This window comes from Adiantum capillus-veneris, chromosome 17 (genome assembly GCF_014529385.1).
Source record: "Adiantum capillus-veneris isolate H3 chromosome 17, ASM1452938v2, whole genome shotgun sequence".
Classification (NCBI taxonomy): domain Eukaryota; kingdom Viridiplantae; phylum Streptophyta; class Polypodiopsida; order Polypodiales; family Pteridaceae; genus Adiantum; species Adiantum capillus-veneris.
This window is the reverse complement of record NC_140947.1, coordinates 94,358,943-94,379,299: the sequence shown is the minus strand read 5'-3', so window position 1 is coordinate 94,379,299 and position 20,357 is coordinate 94,358,943.

The window sequence follows — 20,357 nt, the reverse complement described above, 5'->3', positions numbered from 1 at the left end:
TTATCTTTCTCTATTTTGGGGCAAAATTTCTCCTTTACTCTATGCCAGCAACTAGCATTTGTTCAAAATTGAAAATGGCACGATATTAAGCTGAGACACATTTTTTCGCGAACACGTTTTTCGCGAACACGGGTGGTCGACCTAGTATGCGAGGGGGCGGGTGACTGGAGACCAAGGGGGCAGCCAGGGCTTTATTTTATTATTGCATTTGGTAACCGGCCAAGAGGCTAAATAAGAGGGGTGCCTTAAGCTATGAGCCTTGAGCTGAGTGGGCGGCCAATAGGGGTGGAGAGTGGCGGCCGGCCAGTGCTTTAATAAGCACCACTTCAGTTGCATGTGAATGCATGAAGGAAAATAAAGTGGCAGCGAGCAGAGCCGAACACAAACAGCGCGCGAGAGTGAGAGATGATGATGGCGGTCTGCAGTGGCTTTCAACCTGTGTGCACGACCAAGGATTTGCCCAACGGTCCAAGGCGACCTCATTGATGACTTCTAGATGCAGATTGGAGGAGGTTGACTGTGGAGGTTTTGTGCATGCAAGGGTCAGTACCCATGGCAGTCTGTCAGACGCTAATACTAGAGTAAAGGTTTAATTGCTTACTTCTAGTGCCAAAATGGTCACCAGTTCGACCCAAGATGATGCAATTTTACCATTTTGGAAATCTTAACATAGCCCAAGTTGCTTCCTAGGTGTTTGAATCTTCGTTGGCTTGACTTCCGATCTCTCGAGTTCAAATTCCCCTTTCAAGGAAGCTTATAGGACTTTCGAAAGCCATTTTCTAACTTACCCCTGCTCCTTATTCCTGCTAAACCGAGATCTTTTCTTAACTTGGCTTCAATGAGCTTGAGCTTGTCGAAGCACTTCTAAGACTTCAAAATTTCTCGAATTGCCTCTTCTTAATTGACCTCTGATTTATCTTATTCACATGCTTGATGGGTTAACAATAGAGCCATGGAAAAAAAAACTAGCCATACCTTTCTTTTTCTCTCGTTTCCTTGTTCGTAACTTCACAAATCTAAGGGAATTTAGCCATTGCTTAGAAATTAATGTTGCACATACTAAATTTTGATCGTCAATAAGTGGACATAATTAGCCGATTTGCCAATTATTTGTCAGGTAAGCCCTGATATTGCAAACTTGGTGCTGCAATCTTGTAATTTGCTCCCTTAAATTTGAATCCGGTGTCGATTTTCCTCGAACCTGGCTCTGATACCACTATTGAAAGGCGAGATGGCGAGAATGGTTGTCTGCTTCCAATTCCTAATTTTGCTTGCACCTCTAATTGTCAACCTTTCACCATCCCTTCCAACTCCCAAGTACTCACACACATGATAGCACACCAGTGTTCGAAAAAAATGTGTCTCGGCTTAATATCATGCCCTTTTGAATTTCCAAAATGCCCGTTGAGGGCAAGGGGAAAAGGAGAAATTCCGCCCCAAAAAAGAAAAAAATAGTATAAAAACCTGAAAAAGTAAACTAATTTTCTAAATTTCCTCTTGGAAAATTCAAGGAAAGGAATTTTGTATGCTTGGAAAAATGATTTTTTCCGAACACTGTAGCACACACACATAAGAGAACAAATTGACAAGGGAAGAGTGTAATACAGTGTAAGAGGGGTGTAAGAGATGTAGACATAATCATGGAGTACACAAAGAAACATAGCATAGCATAAGAGAGAAGGAAGGGAAAAATTTGAGCATCTACACAAGAAAGCCCTAAAGATTACTGCCCCAAACTCCACTCACCTCTTGTGGAGTTTGGTATTTGATATTTGATTTATTACAGGTGCCAAAAATTGGAGGCCCCTCTTTTACACTTTAGTCCCACTTTAGTTATGAGTGGTACACACTTAAGCTGAGTTCTCATTGTCCTATTTACAAAGCAACCATAGTGGCTTATTGATAAAAGATCTAAAAACTATGCTAGAATAAAAAGATTGAGAGAATTATTATTTGCCGGTGCCTCCTCGTCAACTCTGAGAATTCCAATCTACAAACTAGCATGCACTCACTGTTAGTAAAATTCAAGTAGAATGTACATAATTAACCATTAAGCCAACTATCCCAATTGCAATTAACCACATGCAACAAGAGGGTGCCCAGTCTTGTAACAGTGCTCTCTCTCTCTCTCTCTCTCTCTCTCTCTCTCTCTCTCTCTCTCTCTCTCTCTCTCTCTCCTTCCCCGATTCGTTGCACAGCGCTCACGAGTATTCTAGCACGACATGGGAGACGTCCAGTATGACTATTTTTAGAGGCGGACATTGACGATGCTCTTCAGCGACCCCGATGCAACACTTTCATTATCCTTGCTTGCATCGGGTGTGCCTCAGCCCCTTATTTTGAGCTTTGGGACTCATAGTAGTGCACTCTCTCTTTCTCTCCCCTCCTGTCCTCCACACTCCTACACGCAAATCCTCTTTCTCTCTACGTGGATGCAAAGCCAATGATTTGGAGCTCACAGTAACAGTGCTCTCTCTCTCTCTCTCTCTCTCTCTCTCTCTCTCTCTCTCTCTCTCTCTCTCTCTCTCTCTCTCTCTCTCTCTCTCTCTCTCTCTCTTCGTTGCAGAGCACTCACGACTATTCTAGCACAACATGGGAGACGCCCAGTATGACTATTTACAGAGGCGGACATTGACGATGCTCGACCGATGCAATACTTTCCTTATCCTTGCGTGCATCAGGTGTAAATCAGCCCTTATTTTGAGCTTTGGGGCTCACAATAGTGCACTCTCTCTTTCTCTCCCCTCCTAGTCTCCACAATCCTACACGCAAATCCTCTTTCTCTCTATGTGGATGCAAAGCCAATAATTTGGCACTTATAGCAGTGCTCTCTCTCTCTCTCTCTCTCTCTCTCTCTCTCTCTCTCTCTCTCTCTCTCTCTCTCTCTCTCTCTCTCTCTCTCTCTCTCTCTCTCCCCGCAATTTGTTGTAGAGCACTCATGACTATTCTAGCACGATATGGGACACGTCCAGTATGACTATTTACAGAGGTGGACATTGACGATGCTCTTCAACGATCGATGCAATACTTTCTTGGATAATGCACAATGCTACGCATCCTTAGACATTGATCTTGATGATGATAATAATTTTAGTTTTTCATTTTATATCAATTTTTTTTGTACCAGACACTGTATAAGATCCACCAAGATTGTATCAATTTGGTCTCATAAGCCATTTTGGTTTTAGAAGACGATAAATATAACATTTCATTTCATATTAGACATGTGAGGCCTCTCTCTCTCTCTCTCTCTCTCTCTCTCTCTCTCTCTCTGGGTAGAACCGTGCACTCATACTATTAACAAATGAATGATGAAACAAAGGGGGACACATGGGCAGAGAGAGAGAGAGAGAGAGAGAGACAGAGAGAGAGAGGAGGAGAAACGAAGTTTAAGTCACACACATTAGAGTCTATGTTGGAATATCGTAAATTGAAGCATATTAAAAGATCATTAAAAGGTGAGCATCAAAAGATAGAAGGAAAGAGACGGAAGTCACAGAATAGAGAATTGAAATTCTAAGATTTACTAGATAATTACCTAGGTATTTTTTAATAGCTTCTCTCTTTTTGACACCCTATGTTGAGCAAGAGGCACTACCGTCGAAAGCGGGAAAATTCTCACTCGTATCATTATTAAAATCTTACAGTGTATGTCTCGCTCAAAATATGCACTTAGGCCTGGCTATGGTTGGCGTAAATCCATTTGGTCAAAGATCAACATCTTACAGTGTACGGCCCGTTGTCATCGTCAACTACAACATTCCCCCATGGTTGACTACGAAGAAGGGGCACCTATGGCTAAGCTTGATTGTGCCAGGGCGATATAAAGTGAAGAATATGGATGTGTATCTTCGTCCACTATTGGAAGAGCTACAACAATTGTGGATTGGCATAGAGGTGGTGGATATGAGCCGACACACAGGTCGACGAAATGCTTTGATCAGAGGCATTTCAATGTGGACCATGCATGACTATCCCGGACTAACAGAATGCTCAGGTGATCTATTTACACTCCTCAGTCAGACACTGTAAATCTTGGTTTTTCTCAAGTTGATCTATTATCATGTGTATACATGCAGGGCTTCAAACAAGCGGATACAGAGCATGTGTCACATGTGGACCTAAACTGAATGCACGTAGGGCGCCCTCACTGAAGAAGCAAATCTACGAAGGTCATCAAGCGTATCTTCCAGAGAATCATGTGTTACGCGATGGCTTTTTGGGAAGAGAGCCACCGAGGATGTCTGCACAACCATGGTTACAGCAGAAGGAGATGTGTGATGACGGATAGCCCCAAGGGATGAAGAGACTATCACTATGGTACGAGTTACCATACTGGCCCCGACTCATGATCAATCACTTGCTCGATCCAATGCACATATTCAAGAATATGGGTAATCTACTATGGGACCATCTGACCGGCAAGAAAGATACTTTGGGAGCCAGAGTTGACCTTAGAAATGTGGATCGTATGGAGCAATATTGGTCACAAACAGCGTCCGATGGATCGATAAAACTCCCTAAAGCACCATGGATTTTCACAGTGAAGGAGTACGAGCGGAAGTGCGACCCAAGAGAGAGTGCAAGAAGAAGAGCACGACGATATGGTGAACTCGCTCTATTGTAATGTGTGAAGCATAGTGAGTTCTTATTAGGTTTTTACAAAAGAATATGTGTACATACCTGGCGGCCCGTCCACTTACCTGGGCAACCACATTGGGCTTTATACCCCAACAACCTCCCACTTAAAGTCCAATGTGGTACTTTAAGTGTGAGAGAAGCTACTATACAAGCTAATATACAACAGATGTAGAGAAGTGATGTACTACCCTACACCTAACTGCTTGCGAAAGTGCGCAAATCTCTCTGAGGGAAGTCCTTTTGTAAGTAGATCAGCAGGATTTTCTGTGGTGTGAACTTTGACAAGCTGAAGTTGCTTATCCTCGAGCATTTCCCTGATGAAATGATACTTCACATCCACATGCTTTGTCTTTGTGTGATAAACTGGATTGCGAGCCAACTGTATAGCACTTTGACTATCACAATATAACACAGGCATCTCTTCTTTGATTCCCAAATTTGTTACTAGTCGATTAAGCCAAATTGATTCTTTGCATGCCTCTGATGCTGCAACATATTCAGCCTCTGTAGTAGACTGAGTAACACAATCTTGTAATCTAGAACTCCATGATACTGCTCCACCAGCCAATGTAAAGACATACCCTGACGTAGACCTTCGGTTGTCTAAGTCACCTGCATAATCTGAGTCTGTAAAACCCTTTACACTTAGCTCTTGACTCCCATAACATATGCGCATACTCTTTGTAGCTTTCAGGTATCTCAATATTCCTTTCACTGCCTCCCAATGTTTCTTGCCTGGGTTTGACATGTATCGACTTACTAGTCCCACTGCAAATGCAATGTCTAGGCGAGTAGCAATCATTGCATACATCAAACTACCCACTGCAGACGCATATGGAATCTTTTCCATTTCAGCCTGTTCTCCCTCAGACACACGACAATCTTGTTTGCTAAGTTTCACATATGGTGGCAATGGAACACTCAATGCCTTTCCCTTCTCCATATTGAAACGTTGCACAAACCTTGTCAATATACTCTGTTTGAGATAACCAAATCAACTTCTTTGATCTTTCTCTCTCAATGCGCATACCAAGTATATGACTTGCCTCACCCATGTCTTTCATGTCAAACGATTTTGCCATCTTTGACTTCAAAGCTGAAATTTCTTCCAAGTGCTTGCCAGCAATCAACATGTCATCCACATACAAAATAAGGATCAGCCAACTGCCATCCTTAGCCTTCTTTGTATATAGACAGTGATCGAACTCACTACATTTGTAGCCATGAGAAAGCATAAACTTGTGGAACTTATGGTACCATGCCCTCGGTGATTGTTTTAAGCCATAAAGACTCTTTAACAACTGGCACACCAAATCTTCCTTGCCTTTCTCAACAAACCCTTCTGGCTGCTGCATGTAAATTTCCACATCTAAATCACCATGCAAGAACGTTGTCTTGACATCCATTTGGTGCAACACCAAATCTAATATGGCAACCAATGCAAGAAAGCATCTCAATGTAGTCATCTTGACCACCGGAGAGAAGACTTCATCAAAGTCAATGCCTTGTTCTTGCTTAAATCCCTTGGCAACAAGCCTTGCTTTGTACTTTGGCTGACTATCATGAGCGGTGATCTTATGCCTGTAAAACCATTTACAAGGTAGAGCCTTTTTGCCATGTGGTAATTTAACTAGCTTCCATGTCAGGTTTTTATTCAGAGCTGTCATCTCTGACTGCATGGCCAATCGCCAATTCCCGGAGTCCTTCATTTGCACTGCTTCCTTCTAACATGAAGGCTCATTGCAATCAGTCAACATGACATAGTTCATAGATGGAACAAACCTATCAGGAGGTCGCGTGATACGTCCAGATCTACGCAAAATAGGTGGCTCAGGCTCAGCCACAACCTGTGGTTCCACTCTATCCTGTCCTTGCTCTTCTTGAGCCCTGACATTTTGTCTTGCACATGCAGGTCCATCTTCTTGGAAGACAACTCTTCTAATCTCCTCAACCCTCTCTGGTTTAGAATAATATTTGGCTTCATTAAAGTGAACATCATTGCTGCGGATAACCTTTCTAGATTCGGGATCCCAAAGTCTGTACCCCATCTCACCAGAATTACCATAGCCTAGAAAGATGCACTTTCTACTCTTTGGCTCAAGTTTGTTTCTAAATTCCTTTGGAACATGAATATATGCCTCACAGCCAAAGACTCTGAGATGCTTGTATGAGGGCATTTTGCCTGAACATACCATCTCTGCCACTGAATCCTTCTGCAAAACCTTGCTAGGAGATCTATTTATAAGATGAACAGTTGTTGATACAGCTTCAACCCAAAACCCATTTGGCATTTGTGCATTAGACAACATACTTCGGACCTTCTCTTGTATGGTCTTATTCATCCTCTCAGCAACACCATTTTGAGGAGGATTGTAAGGAGCATTAAGTTCACGTTTTATACCTTTTGACTCACAAAAGTCCTGAAAGGCCTTTGAAACATACTCTCCACCATTGTCAGTGCGTAAGCATTTAAGCTTCTTGCCACTCTGATTCTCCACAAGTGTCACAAACGTTTTGAAAACACTAAACGCTTCATCCTTGTGCTTGAGAAAGTAAACCCATACTTTCCTCGAGTAATCATCTATAAATGTCATAAAGTAAGAAGCTCCCCCTAGAGATAGGTTAGGCATAGGTCCACACAAATTACTATGAACAAGTGCCAACTGTGTATCTCTTCTACTGCTTCTATGCTTATGTGGCTGCTGTGTTTGCTTACCATACAGACAATGTTCATAGAATTCAAAATCATTAAATGACAAGCCAGGCAAATAACCAAAACGAGACAAGATTTCCATTCCCTTCTTGGACATAAGTCCTAACCGGCTATGCCACAAAGAAACGTTCGGCTGCTCGGTTACATTGATTACATTTTTAGAGACATTTGATACATAAATCATGTAAAGTCCTCCAGACTTTACTCCATGTGCTACTGTCATAGAACCCTTGGATATCTTCCACATATTTTGTCCAAAAGTGGTGACGTAGCCAGCATCATCAAGTAAACCTGTGCTGATCAAGCTCTTTGTAATTGCGGGAACATGTCTCACATTCTTCAGCATGAAAGAAGAGCCAATCTAAAACTTCAATTGAACATCTCCACCACCTAAGATCTCACATGTCTGCCCATTGCCTAGCCGAACATGATCTTTAGTGGTCACATAAGAGGTAAACCACTCCTTGTTTGGAGACACATGAAGTGATGCCCCTGAGTCTATAATCCAGTCACTCAGTGCATTTCCACCAGATGCTGTAAGAAGAGATGAGTCCATTGTATTTTTCAAGAAGTAGATATCTCCTGACACTAGACTGTCATCCTCTGCAACAGTGTTTGTCACATTTATTTCTTGACTCTTCACTGCGGACTTGTTCTTCTCACCATGGTCTTCTGCTTTCTCTTTGCCTTTTTCTGCTTTCCATTCTCTGCTGTCTCTTTTCATGTGACCCTTCTTGCCACAATGGTAGTATTCTATGTCACTCTTGCCTATAGCACTACGGGACTTGCTACGAGACTTATCCCTCTTTCCACCTTTGTACTTTTCTTTGGTCCTTCCCCTGACAACTAAGGCTGTTCCTTTGCCTTTGTCCATTGTCTTTCTGTTGGCTTCTTCAGTAAGCAGACTGCCTTCTAAACCTTCGATGTTAAACCATCTGGAGGTGCAGAATTACTCAAAGCTGTGCGAAAAGTGTCCCAACTTTTTGGCAATGTGATCAACAGGATCATAGCTCTAAGAGGTTCATCAAACTTAACACCTTGAGCTGACAACTGGCTGTAGATGGTGTTGAATTCATTTAGATGATTGGACATAGGTGTCCCTTCTTTCATCTTCAAGTCAACAAGCTTCTTAAGCCAGTATACCTGTGAAGCTGCACTCTGCTTCTCACAAAGATCACTCAGCTTTGTCCATGCTTGATAAGCCGACATCTCGTCTGCTACATTGAAGTAAACGCTTTCTGCCAAAGTCAACATAAAGTGCCAATTCATCCATTTCACTCCATTCATCTTCGTCCAGATCTTGTGGTTTTATCCCCTTGAGCTTTATAGGTTTTATCTGCTTCTTTTGTACCAACACGTGCCAAATATGCTTCTTCCACAATGGGAAATTGGTTCCATCTAGCTTCTTGATATTGTAAAGAGCAGTGTCCTGTGATCCAGCCATAGCTAGGCTTCACAATAGTTTACTTTCCTGGGAAAAATTCGGCAGAGTTTCCTTTGTAAACTGACCTCTGAACCAATATCAACCTGTTAAATGAACCAAGAAAGCTTCAGATTCTGCAGAAATTTAGGCAAAGTCTCCTTTGTAAAATGGCTCTGGTGTACTCAAAAACAGATCAAAATACACTGTCTCTCTGACACTGTAAGCTGCGGGTAAACCTGTCCTGCACCTGTACTGTCTCTCACTGTCCTGTCACTGTCCTGTAAGCATAGACTGCGACAATGCCTCAACGGCAGTAAAGCAAAGATGCAATCCCAACTGTCTAACTCACAGTCAATACATCCTAACTGCCTATCTAAGGGTGCTCGAGGGATCGCTCCAAGACCTGTATCACCGAAAGGATCTCAACATTCGAGAATCCCCCAGCTCAATAAAACCTCACTCAACCCTCAACAAAGGCTGCAGTAAATCTGACAATACATAGACTTCCCACAAAATCATACATCCACAAATTTCCCACTATATGCTGTAGCCGCTGCGGCAGTTGTTTGCTGCGTGACTCACAGCCAGCAAACCCTCAACAAACATACATCATCTCTGACAATACATCCCATGTGGAAGTACCTACAATGTCAGGATGAAATCTGGAATATCAAGCAGCAAACACAAGCTACCTGATGAACTAGTGGATGTCGCCTACAGTCTGTGTGTAGATGCGCCCGTGTCGTATGTGACACGCCTCCAAGAACTGTGAGTTGTCCTTCGATGTGTAGATAGCCACAAATCAACACTCTGGGAGTGCCGATATCCTCAGCACCTGCAGTCGTAGGCCGAAACCCCAAAATTGCAGAGTCAGATCTGCACCCGCCGAGACCACGTAGTCAAAAATGGCCTCCGCAGATCTTTGTCAAAGCCGAACGGTGGCCGAGAATTGGGGCCGTGTCTTCGCTTATCGAATCTCACTCCAATTTGAGCAGGTGACTCTTGCTACCTGCAAATGTTGCCCCGAGCCTCGATCTGAGCTCTGATACCAGTTGAAGGAGTATGAGCAGAAGTGCGACGCGAGAGAGAGTGCAAGAAGAAGAGCACGACGATATGGTGAACTCGCTCTACTGTAAATTGTAGAGCATAGTGAGTTCTTATTAGGTTTTTACAAAAGAATACGTGTACATACCTGGCGGCCTGCCCACTTACCTGGGCGACCACATTGGGCTTTATACCCCAACACACAGGAGCCCAAGAACGCAAAGTAAAAGAGACCATTCGATCTTTGCGGACCCCCACTGGCGTAGTGCACTCGCTCCGAACGTGTTTTACTAAAGAAGTAAAGCTTACCGGTTTGAAGTCACACGACTGGCATAAAATGTGTCAGGTATGTTCATAGTGGAGTATATCATAGTGAGAATTGTGTAACAAATTCGTGTGTAGACTTTAATATCATTGTTGCACGTGTTTTACCGGTTTCCACTGAGAGATGTTTGTCTCTTGACGTCCATAACACAATCTACAAACTTGCAAAGTTGGTGCAATGGATCTCACAAAAGGAGATCAACGTAGACTCCATACCATTCGCCAAACTAAACGCTGTGGAGGTTGTGTGCATGTTTGAGAAACATTTTCGTACTACCATGCTAATCATTCAGGTGCATCTTCTTGTTCACATAGTTGATGAGGTGGAAATAGCTGGCACAGTACATTCCAGATGGATGTTCTTTTTAGAACATTTCATGAAAACGCTCAAGGGATATGTGCGTCAGAAGGCACGTCCAGAGGGTAGCACGGCAGAAGGTTGGCTGGTATCAGATTCCCTAGTGTACATTGGAGAGTGGCTAGACGGATTTGATAAAGACCGGGACACGCTATGGCAAACCATAGATGATGAGCGCATATCTGGAATTGTCATGTGCAATCTCGGTGTTGAGAAGAAGATGACGGGAGATCTAGAGGCTAAAATCAACCGATTTTGCATGCTTCACAATCCAGTCATGTAGAAGTGGATTTCACAATATGAGGATGCAAAGCAAGAGTGACAAAGGGCAAGAATCGAGTGGAGACGGGGAAGACGACCACCGATGCACTATCCGACGGGTCTGGAGAGCCTACCAACATTCATGAGCTTAAGATGGTTGCACAACCAATTGAAAAGCGCACAACAGTGCGGTGAAGAAGTGACTGAGGAAGAGTGGGAGTACTCTAGGGGTTGCGCAACCAAGGTAAGTTTGCAATGTACGACTAGTAACTTTCTAGATGTTTGAACGGCCACTCATAATCTTTGTCGGTTGTAGTATAAGTCATACACAACAACATGGTGTAAAGGTCGACATTTTAGGGTGGAACGGATCGACAAAAAACGTTTTACTCAAGATTGTGGAATCATGGCAAAATTTGAATAGTTTAGTCGACGACGGTCCTCTGATGCAGATCCTATGGTGGCGGAACTTACGTACTTCGGCATGCTAAAAGAGATTTTGAGGATCGATTATACAGGATTTTTTGTCGACTTGTTCGATGTGCAATGGTTCAAGATAATCATGGAGGGTCACAACGCTACTGTGCGTAGAGGAGAGTCTGGTTTTCTTGAGGTGGATTCAACTAAGAAATGGACTGACCTAAGAGACACTTTCGTACTACCCGAGCATTGTGAACAAGTAAGTATGTAAATAGTTAAGATCCCATTTTAGAATTTATGTGCTTGTAAGCTCTCATGTAAGTTATGTGGCTCTGGCAGGTGATATTTCATCCTACAAAGTCTGCATCAAACTGGTGGTACGTCATAGAGATAGCCCCTTGTAGTGCACGGACGTATGAAGGCTACCATGTGCCAATCACAGCGGCATCAATGGAGGAGATCGGAGAAGAAGCTCAGTCAAAAGCTACTACTCTCTATGCGGTGCATGCAGAGGATCTACAAAGTGAAACAGAGGACATCTGTTTAAACGGAGAGCTCTATATAGATATAGGAAGTTATGCTGAGCTATGTGAGGATGAGAGAGAGATCTCTTAAAGCCACAAAAATTGTATTTGAATAATTTTGCTCCGTTTTGTAAATTCAGAGTTATGCACTTGCCTCTTCCATCACTCAAGTTGAATAGAAGAAGAACGCTTTATGTTGCTGCTAGCCTTTGAACATTCCAAAGCTACAAGCACATTCAAGTTCTTGTACGATTCTCCGGCTCTTTAAGTATTTGCGTCATTGCATCATTATATTTATATGCGTCATTGCGTCATTGTATTTAATGGTCTTTGCGTCCACTCTAGGTACGTATGCTCTAGGTATGTTCTCATAAGCAGATATGACGAGCACCTCCTCCTCTCTCTCTCTCTCTCTCTCTCTCTCTCTCTCTCTATCTATCTATCTATCTATCTATCTATCTATCTATATACTTGTCCATGTTTTCTACTCCATTCATTCAATATTAAGTTTAAATGTTCGTGTGTTTAATGCAGGTATAGATGATAAGGAGTTACTTTCTTCTTTGTCACCCCAACAGAGACAGTAGTACGTGGAGCGTCATCGCTCTGGCGCACCATCGCGCGTTCCTACTCCATCCGCATCTCCCTCTGTTTCGGAGTCCTCAGCGTGCTCCGAAGCTTCGGTGTTGATGAGACGATCTTCACCCTCGTCTAGGCACTGGCGCTGATGGGGGCTTTTCACAAGCCAAGCTCCCATACCCCTCTTCTCTCGTCCCCACCCCATGAAAACCCCCTCTTAGGGAGGGAGTGATAAAAGACATTGGAAAAAGTAAGAAAAAAATAAAGTATGATTATGTAAATATATAAGAAAGGTAAAATAGGCCACCTCATGCCTGCGGGGTAGCCCATCCCCACCTTGCCTCCTTTTTCTTCACTGGCCGGGTGTCCCTTTTCCTCTCCTCCACTCAAAAGGTCAACCCCCTCTCTCTTCCCCTTGTCCTTTTTCCTTTCTCTCTCCCCTCAAGCTACCCCACCTCTCACCAATAATGCATTATAACTCACCAATAATGCACCCTAACTCACATGCAACTTACCCTATCTTCCAAAATAGTATACCCCACCCCCTCTTTCTCTCTCCTATCATATCCCATGACCCAAATACCCCCCTCTCTCTCTCTAAAGGGCGCCATGTCTCTTGTCTTGTAGCTAAATAACCTTCCCCACACTCACACACACTCAGTTTCACTGAAAAAGGTGCCCACACACCCATCCCCACCCGGTGGTTACCTGATTTTTCTTGTGTTCACACACATCTGCACACAGATTCACCTCTCAACACACTCCCCTCTCTCCCCTCTTGTAATTACTTTATTCTTCATGTCACCTCTCACTTTTTTTCATCAACCCATCTCTCTCTCTTAGTCTCTCTCTCATGAGACTGCTGTTCTGGCACATATACACACAGCCAGACAAGTGGGGCCCACAGTCACATGGCCTATGTAGATAATGATTTCTTCATTTCTAAATTCTAGAATTTCTCCCCCCTCCTCCCCTATATAAAGAGGGGTCACCATCACACTAAGGACACACACCATCACCAAAGAGTACACTATGCACTGTGTGTGCCTAGTGCACACACACACACCCACACCATCACCATCACCGCAATAACCATGCTCGTCTTAAGCATGACTTCTACACCCTTGGGCTATGGAAGATGAACGGCAACTAAATGAAGGATGATGGCGGTAACCCTCGTGCGAGTCTTCGCCATCAACTCCCACCTATCCGCCATGTGCTCTACCACGCTCTCCCTTCTCATTCCCCTACCCTATGCTCCCCATTTCATCGCCTTATTCTTTAAATAAAGCTTGAGGTTTTGTGAGTATGTTTTCTTGCAATGTTTTGCCCATGTGAGGTGTGCGGAATCGCCACCTAGTCTTTTGTTTGGAGTGAGCTTGTGTATGTCTGAAGGGTGTGCGGATTCGCCATCCTTTTGTGGTGCCTAAGTACTAAGCCGCTATACCCCCTCCCTCACTCTCTCTCTCTCTCTCTCTCTCTCTCTCTCTCTCTCTCTCTCTCTCTCTCTCTCTCTATCTCATTCCCTTTCCTCTTCATCATTGCTCCCAAGCATCCATCTCTCTTGGATGAAAACTTTGTTATGGTGGTGTGTTGTTTGCGTCCTAGCCGCTGAAGCTAGGTGGTGCCCCCTGTTTGCTTTACCATGACAGGCTCGAGGCACGCCATTCGGTCCCCGGTGTTTTAGAGGCCGTCCGGGTTCGGGGTTCGCTTTGCTCCCGTCATTTGGTGCCCCCACTGAGGATCTTTTCATGAAACCCTTCAGTTTACAAGACTGAAACCCCTAAACTATTGTGAATGGATGAATGGCTAGCAGGATTTGCTAATTGGACGACATAAGAAGAAGAGCTCCAAGCACAACTAGATGAACTCCGCATCTCCATCGAAGCTCGAGTGCCAGGAGTAACGGTAATCGATTTGCAGTGGGAGAGTCAACCAACATGCCAAACCTAGTGGGTATACATAGGCCAAGTGCCAAGAAGAAGAAGGAGAAGGTCGAAACCATGTCCGCAACCTACAACCAACCCACAACAACAAAATGGAAGGAGCTCTACACAATAGAGAATCAACACTATTCTACTTTGAGAATCGGGTAACTCAAGTCACCGAGGTAATTATCACAGTCAGTTTTCAAGTCGCACCTGATGCTACAGCACAGATAACGGAATCATTGGCTCACACTCTCACATAGAAACTAGGGATCTACTGAGTTTGTTTCAAGAAAGAACACCACACTCTCCCACAAGCTTGGACAGTGACTAAGCACGTTTAAGCTTCACATGAATCAGTACAACCTACCTCAAGACAGATCACACATACCAACACGTGTATGCTCAATCAAGGTAATACTGGATTTGAAGGCTCACTACCAGCACGTCATTGACACCATGCTGGGTGAGGAGCGATTTTTTGAGGTTCTGGCATCAGATCAACCATTTGTCCTACCTTTGGCACAAGGCAATGTACCGTTTGAAGTTTTAATCTATGTCCTAGTATAAGAGGGTATACACGCCTCCTTGTAAAGAAGAAAAAAACTTTTGCAAGTTAAGCAGTGTGTCTTTCTAGCTCTCTCTCAGTAATCATGGCAAGTGTAGCATTTCCAACATTTAAAGGAAAGAAGGGGGAGGATTTGGTAACAGACTTCCTAGATGACTTTGAAGTAGCATGTGTAGTGAGCAACAAAGATACGGATGAATCCCAGGTTAGAATATTTAAGCATCTCATGAAGCTAGAAGCTAGATCATGGTACAATGCACTTCCACAAGGAACCAAGGATGACTGGGAACCCTTAAAAACCGCTTTTAAGAGGCTCTTTGGGGGAGGTACCACTTCAGAAAAGTTGTGGGACAAGTTGAGAGACTTGAAGCACGAGGGTCTTTTAGAATATGCAACCTATGAGTCCAAGTTTGTGGATTTGTGGGAACGGTGGGTTGAGTCACTGGCAAGGGGGGAAGCTGCACCCGATTTCCTAAAAAAAGATCGGTTCACGCATGGCTTATGGCCGCTTCTCAAGGAGAAGGTGAAAGGTAGATTCCCGGCTACGTACGAGTTAGCCGTTGAGATTGCTCGCCTTAAGGACAAGAAGCTGCGAATGAAAGCCAAAGAAACCGAGTCAATAGAAACAGCAACATCACGTCGACCAGCAACTACGACAACCACCATTCCACCACCACCACCGGCTCTTGGGGTAAGAGATGACCAACAAGATATGTTGGCCCATATTACTGACCAACTGCAGAATTTGTCTGTCCACTTAATACAACAAGGGAGGAGTCAAGAAAGAGATCAAGACCCTGGAAGAGCACGACGACAAAACACGGAGTATCATTGCTACAACTGCGGAGAAGACGGTCACGGTATGTACTACTGTCCCAAACCACGACAAAACTATAATAGAGGAGGTAGGAGGAACCAATTGTCACCCCCTAGAGAAAGAACACCCCCACCCCGAGCACCACCCCCACCAACACAAATTCTACGTCCACCCCAGACACCACTACAAGCATCCATTCCACCTCTTCCACCAGCCCCACCACCTGATCGCCCTGTAAACATCATAAGGCTAGAAGAGAAAGGAAAAGCCGTAGTAGTGGATCCACCCAGAGCAAAGGAGAGGGACAAGGGTAAGGAGAAGGTAACCTTTTTAGAACCACTTGAAGCCATGACTGTGAAAAGAGCTAGGAGGGAGAAGGCTACACAATCAGATGATGAGAGAAGCATGAGACGAGAAACTAGCAAGAGGCCATCCAGGCCACGACGGAAATTGGGCATCACCGACTTCCAGCTAGGGGAAAGTTCTAAGCCCTATGATCTAACATTGGATGTGGCAGAGCAAGGACCGAAGATTACATGGCCACAGCTGCTACATCTTGTACCTAAAGTAAGGCGACAATGGTCTAAAATGGTAAGTACAAGACGCTCCAAAACAAAGGTAGCCGGAACAATTTCGGGATGCAACATGGATGAAATCCTTCCAATTGTCGACGTAAACATAAAAGGAAAGAGGGTTGGAAACACCTACATTGATGGAGGTGCACAAATCTGTGTAATGAGCGAAGCTATGATGCTTCGATTAGGACTTGAGGTTGACAGGCCTTCTCCATGCAAGGCAAAGATGGCAAACAACGCAAAAGTAAAGTGTGTGGGTGTGGTAAGTGCCGTGAAAATCAAAGCTTTCAACACTGAGGTAGAGGTAGATGTTTTTGTAATGCCTACTAAGGGGGAGGGCTATCCACTAATTTTGGGAAGGCCATGGTTGATGGCCATGAAGGCAAAACAGGACTGGGGTACTGGCCTTCTACGCATGACCGGTAAGAAAGGGGAGACAATCTACTACGACATGAGGATTGGCAAGCAGAAGCAAATGAATCTGGAAACATCGGCAGATGAAACCACTAGCGAATCTTCCAGTTCTGAGGAGGAGACCACATCCACCGACGAAAGTGACAGTTCCATTGATGTGATGGGTATCATTATGAAGGATCCACAAAGGGTAAGCACAACTGGTGATCCATCACCAAAAGGGCAACCCAATGAAGAGGAGAGCAAATCACCTGGCCTAGGAGGAAGTAGGTTGAAGGGTATGTTGTCTACGGAATTAACACTTGAGGAGAAAGATAGTTTTTTGCAAATGTTGATGGGATTTCCTAACCTGTTCATTGACAACTATGAAAGAATCACAGGCATTACAGTGGTGGAACATCATATTAAGCTGAAGGAAGGAGTAAAACCAATTAAGCAAAAGCTTCGACGACTGGGGGTCATACAAGAAAAGGCACTCTTGGCCGAGGTAAGGAAACTGCTGGAGACAGGATTCATCTATCCTGTAGAAAACTCAGAATGGGTGTCACCCGTAGTGGTGACGCCTAAAAAGAATGGTAAGTGGAGGGTCTGTGTTGACTACAAACCACTAAATGCAGCTACAAAGAGAGACCACTTTCCTCTCCCTTTCTTGGATGAAATTCTGAATGAAGTAGCGGGTTTTGAATGCTATACCATCTGTGATGGTTATTCTGGATACTTTCAAATACGCATAGCCTTGGAAGATCAGCTAAAAACCACTTTTATCACGCCATGGGGTTGTTTTGCATACAGGGTTATGCCATTTGGTCTCACAAATGCACCTGCCACATTCCAAAGATATGTCACATATGTTTTTCAACCGTTCTTTGGAACATCCATAAGAGTGTTCATTGATGATTTTTGTATATATAGCTCCCTTATTTCACATTTAGAAAAGGTAACTGAAGGTTTGGCCAGGTTGCAGAGCCTAGGTGGGCAATTAAATGTGGATAAATGCCACATTGGGGAGAGTAAAGTCATTCTACTAGGCCATGAAATTTCAGCAAAAGGTATCAACGCCGACCCAAGTAAGGTGTCCGCACTCATAGCCCTACCTTCACCAACGACCGCACGTCAACTGGTCTCTTTTCTACAGAATGTGAGGTACTTAAGTAGATTCATACATCTACTATCACAACTTATTCTACCACTGCAACAACTCACTCAAAGATCAACTTTCACTTGGGATGAGGAAAGTGAACATCACTACAACAAGGTAAAGGAGGTCTTAGCCACTCTGCCAACTATCTCACCACCTAAGTGGGATGAAAAATTCTGTCACCTCAAGTGTTGGTGATGACTCATTGGGGGCTGTGCTACTCCAAAAGGATACAACGACATCTTTCATGAGACCAATCTACTTCTCTAGTCGAATGATGACAGCAGGAGAGAAAGGTTTCACCCATGTGGAACACTTAGTCCTAGCTCTTAGATTTGCAACTACAAAGTTTAGGTCATATTTGCTACCTAAGCAATTTGTGATTCTAACCACGGATGAAATATTTCCCTATGTTGTACAACACATGGATGTGTCTTCTAGAATTACTAAATGGCTAGTTCGTCTGCAAGAGTTTGACTACACGGTACAGGTAGAAAGCACGACAAGGGCAAGTTTGGGGGGACTCATGACCTACCAAGTCTTTGAAGGGAAGGAGAAGCAATCTAAGGAAGGAGAAGTCCGACTAGCTCCAGTACCACCGATGGTAGAAGGAGCATACTCTCTCTACTTTGATGGAGCCTACAAGCGAGCGTCCGACAAAGCAGTTGCAGGCATAGTGGTCTTTGATGACAAAGGGACAAAGGTATTTTCGTTGGGCCAATTGTTAGATTCACATTCTAACAATGAAGCTGAGTATGAAGCACTAACCAAGGGTCTACAATGGTGTGTCTCGCAAGGTGTACAACGCCTTAATATATTTGGGGATGCTCTACTTCTGGTAAGGCAAGTAAATGGAGCATGGACATGCAAGAATCCTAGTTTAAGGACTCACTTATGTGGTGTAAAAACCTTGTTGGGTAAGTTTGAAGAAGTTCAAATACACCATATCCCAAGGGCTCAAAACCAAGAAGCAAATGCCCTAGCAAGTGAAAGACTACAGGAAGTGGTGGTTGGAGCAATAAAACTAAAGCTCCCTCTATTTCAAGGCAGTGATGCCTTGCCTTACATCATGCATTTTTTGGAAACAAGAGAATGCCCATCAGATTTAACAAAGGGACAGAAGAAATGGCTGACGCGGAAGGCCACAAGGTATCGACTCATCAATGACGGTTTGTATTGTAAGGGTAAGGACCAAATACTCAGGAAGGTCCCTCTCTCTCAGGAAATCACGGGAGTAATTGCTAGCTGTCACGACGGGGTTTGTGGTGGTCACTTTGCCCTAGACATAACAAGTAGGAAAATCTTGCAAGCAGGCTTCATATGGCCTAGCCTCAACCGTGATGTACACCACTGGTGCAAAACATGTAAGTTGTGTCAAAAGGCCGGCACTAGATCACTTATGCATGAACCACAGACACCTATTATCTCATATGGCCCATTTGAAAAATGGGGTATCGACGCCATTGGGCCATTACCTAGGGCCAACTCAGGAAAATTCTACATTATCATTGGGGTCGACTACATGACTAGATGGGCAGAAGCTACAGCCACCACTAGAATCACAGTGGTAGAGGTAGCTAAATTTACCTACGAGCACATATGTTGTAGGTTTGGCACACCTTTAGAGATCATCTCTGATAGAGGGCCAGGTTTCAGAGCAGACTTGGTAGGAGAATTAATGCAGAAACTGGGCATTACAAGGAGGCATTCTTCACCATATTACCCTCAATGTAATGGCCTAGTTGAAAAGGTAAATGGAATGGTTTCTAAAATTATTACCAAGCAAGTAAACAATCATCCTGGAGACTGGGATAAGTATCTACTACCAGCTTTATGGGCCTACAGAACTTTATTTCGTACATCCTTGGGATTCACACCGTATCATCTAGTATTTGGTAAGGAAGCAATCTTGCCCATTGAAGTGCAACTACAAAGTCTCAGAGTAATGGCAAGCCAGCTTCAACAGCCCAACATGCATTTGAGAGATCACATCATCAACTTGGAAAGACTGCAGCTGGACAGAGAAGAAGCAATAAATTATTATGCAGCACAAGCAGAGCATAGACGGTTTAGCTTTAACGAGCATCTCCGAAAAAAAGAATTGAAGAAAGGAATGTTGGTGCTCCGCTACGACAATCGCTTCGACACGCGCAAGGATAAGAAACTCCTGCTCTGATGGGAAGGCCCTTTCATCATCAGGAAAAAGTATACCAATGGCAGCTACCAGCGTATGGAGGCTGATGGAAAACTTCATAAAACCAGGGTAAATGGTTGGCGACTTAAACCCTATTTTCTTCGATTTGACCAGGCTCCACCAATTGACATTCCAGATAAGGACACAACATCAGCCGCCACCTCCGACGATAATGATCAAACACATGAGCTAGAGACATGAATGCCTCTAGCCAAAAGGGGAGGACTAATGATGGGGGCTTTTCACAAGCCAAGCTCCCATACCCCTCTTCTCTCGTCCCCACCCCATGAAAACCCCCTCTTAGGGAGGGAGTGATAAAAGGCATTGGAAAAAGTAAGAAAAAAATAAAGTATGATTATGTAAATATATAAGAAAGGTAAAATAGGCCACCTCATGCCTGCGGGGTAGCCCATCCCCACCTTGCCTCCTTTTTCTT